This window comes from Lactuca sativa, chromosome 3 (genome assembly GCF_002870075.4).
Source record: "Lactuca sativa cultivar Salinas chromosome 3, Lsat_Salinas_v11, whole genome shotgun sequence".
Taxonomy (NCBI): domain Eukaryota; kingdom Viridiplantae; phylum Streptophyta; class Magnoliopsida; order Asterales; family Asteraceae; genus Lactuca; species Lactuca sativa.
The window spans coordinates 268,546,956-268,550,261 of NC_056625.2; positions in this window are offsets into that span (position 1 = coordinate 268,546,956).

The following is a 3,306-nucleotide window of genomic DNA, read 5'->3' on the forward strand; positions in this document are numbered from 1 at the left end:
CCGTTGGCGGAGTTCTCGTATAATAACAACTATCATGCGAGTATCGACCATCCTCCCTTCGAGATGTTGTATGGTAGGAGGTGAAGGACCCATATATGTTGGGGCGAGGTTGGTTAGAGAGTCATGAGGAGCACCGAAGTAGTGCTCAAGACGATATAGAAGATTCAGCAGGTCCGAAGCAAGCTTCCGACTGCTCAAAGTCGGCAGAAAAGTTACGCCGATAAGCGTCGATCAGACCTGGAATTCCAGGTCGGGGATATGGTTCTCCTGAAGGTGTTGCCATGGAAGGGCGTCATCCGATTCAGGAAACGGGGGAATACAAGTAGAAAACATTATAGTTATTGTATCAATCACATGTGATTAATAACTATCAAACAAATGTGTAGCACCCGGTTGTTGGTATGTATTATGTTATTAAATCTTCATTTATTTTTGCATTTTAGCCTTGGACTCGGCGAGTCGAAGGACTGACTCGCCGAGTAGAAGCGGGATGAGGCGCGAGGTTTGAGCTGCGGACTCGGCGAGTCGGGTCCCGGACTCGGCGAGTAGCCGTTGTTTGGACAAAAACCCTAATCCAGGAGTTTGCACCCTATTTAAATGACCTTTTGCAGCCTCCTTTCCCCCTTTATGCTCCCAAACACTCCTCATAGCAAACCCTAGCCGTTTTTGAGAAGATCTAAGGCTTTTTGAGTGAATCTTGTGAGTTTTGATCTCAAGGAAGAAGGAAGAGCATAGAAGGATCAAGAGGGGACTGAAGGATTCGAGTTTGGTTCATCATTTGCAGTCTTTGGAAGGTATAAAGTCTGAACCTTGCTCATTCATTTGTTAGATCCCTCTTTGAGGTGATTTAGGGCTTTTATAAGCCATTTTTGGTGGCCAACCATGTTTGTAAACATGGTTGGGGGTTTGGGTTTCTGTATCATGTCATTTTATGAGTCACAAGTCAGATCTAGGTTGCTTTTGCACCAAGGAAGGCCCCATGCAACAAAAGAACCATTTTAGATCCTTTTAAGCTCTAATTTCCCATGCATGCACGTAAAGTTTGTAACTTTACGTGCTAGATCGAGTTTAGGGGCCTGGATCTATCATTTGGTTAAGTGTTGTACATCAGAAATTGAAGTTCTTAGTAAGGGATGTGATCGACTCGGCGAGTCCAAGGGTTCTGGTCCCATACCAGTGAGGGTCATAAGGACCAGTTGAGTGTGGAAGGGTTTTAGGAGTCCCGGGGAGTGACCCAACGTTCTGGACTAAGCAAAGTGTTCTGGGAATTCATGGTACTTGGCGAGTGCATGAACGGACTCGGCGAGTCCAAAACAATCTTCATGGTACTCGGCGAGTTGTTCATTAATTCGGCGATTCAAGGACAGAACGTGTTCATAGGATGAAGAGTAACTCGACGAGTTGTTCATACAACTCGGCGAGTCAGGGCAGGACATGAGTGTCAGTTGATGATGAACTCGACGAGTTGTTCATACAACTCGACGAGTCGGATGTGGATTCAGTCGGTGTTCACTTAGAAGGAAAACTCGTCGAGTTATCGCCTAACTCGACGAGTAGAGACGGGTATGAGGTCCGATGGAAGGATAGGGACTCGGCGAGTTGGCGAGCCAACTCGACGAGTCAGGTTAACTGGAAGTTGACTTTGACTTGGTCAAGGGGTAAAATGGTCATTTGACCCTAAGGGTAGATGTCAGTTTCTGACTAAGTGTTTTGTGGGAATTATAGCCGGAGGATTTCCGGAGCAGCAACGACAGTAGTCAGAGGATTCCCGCACAATTCAGCAGCTACGAGGTGAGTTACCTTCCAGTAGGGGTGGGTCTAAGGCCACAATGCCGGCCCACCATTGAGGAGTATTTAGAAGATAATTGTCTTTGTGATAATTTATCTTGGTCTGGTATGCGTTTGGTTATGAGTTATATATGTATGATATGTTACATGATAGGGAAAGTTTCCCTGATAGTGGTTCTTAGAACTAAGGGGTAGGTAAGTACCCGGATATGCCAGACTGTATGATTATATCTTGTTATTTTATGTTAGTGGTAGGGGTGGAATAGTCCCCAATTACCGGTTGAAAGATGCCGATGACGATTACCGGTTGAAAGATACTGATGACGATTACCGGTTGAAAGATACTGATGATGATTACCGGTTGAAAGATACCGATGGCACTGTATGGCATGTGGTATGATGGGGGAAACTCACTAAGCTTTGTGCTTACAGTTTCAGTTTGTGGTTTCAGATACCTCTTCATCTAAGGGGAAGGAGCCGACAACGTAGCATGGCATCACACACACATATGATTTTCCGCACGGTGTTTTCTGGGATTGTACTCTGATATGACATTTTTTCATGGTTGTGGGTTTCAAATATGATACTTGGTTTTGAGATGACGTGTTTATACAATATTTTCTAATGAATGTTTTATGAATTAATTAATCAAAAATGAAAATTTTGGGCTTGAATTTTGGTATGTTACAAAATGGATTTCTTATAGTTCAAAACTGTGTTATCAAACAAACTATTTCAAAACATTTTATAAACTGACATCAAGTCATATGTAACCATCCATATGGTTAAAACTCTTTTATATGCTAAAATCTTTATCAAACTCTTTTAAACTTATATTGTCAAAATCATGTCTATAGAGATATAGTTATATAAATAAGGTTGAAAGGGCTTAGGACTGATAACTCACTTTATTTCCTATTCCTTGTTTGGTTGTGGACTTAGGGTATCGGTTGTTTGTCCGAGTTTCGTTTGGATCTTAGTTATATGTTATCTATATATGTACAGATATAAAAGCTCTTCCAATCAGTTCAATACCTTTGGGTAGCAAAGGTGTACAAACATGATCAGTCATTCAAACAACAGTACTAGTAAACTATAATAGGTATAGTTTAGAGGATTACTACATACTATTTCTAGAACAATGAAACATACAAGAGTCAGTTCATACATGAGTCAGTTCAAACATACTATAAAGAGAAACAGAAAGAACATACTATAAAGAGAAACAGAAAGAACATACTATAATGAGAAACAGGGAGGAACATATTATACACTAGAATAGAGAGAACATACTACACTAATACAAGAACACTAAAACATTAATGCGAACCAATACTTCATGGCATGGCAATACTGTTGTGTCACGTTTTGTAACCAGAGTTTCCTGGAGGGAGAGCATGAATTTGTGTATAGATCTATACGGGATTGACCATCCTACACCTTGCTGCTAGCTACAGTGGGACCTGCAGGTCTATGGGTGACGAATGTCATACCATTTCGACGTCTTCGAACGTCGTG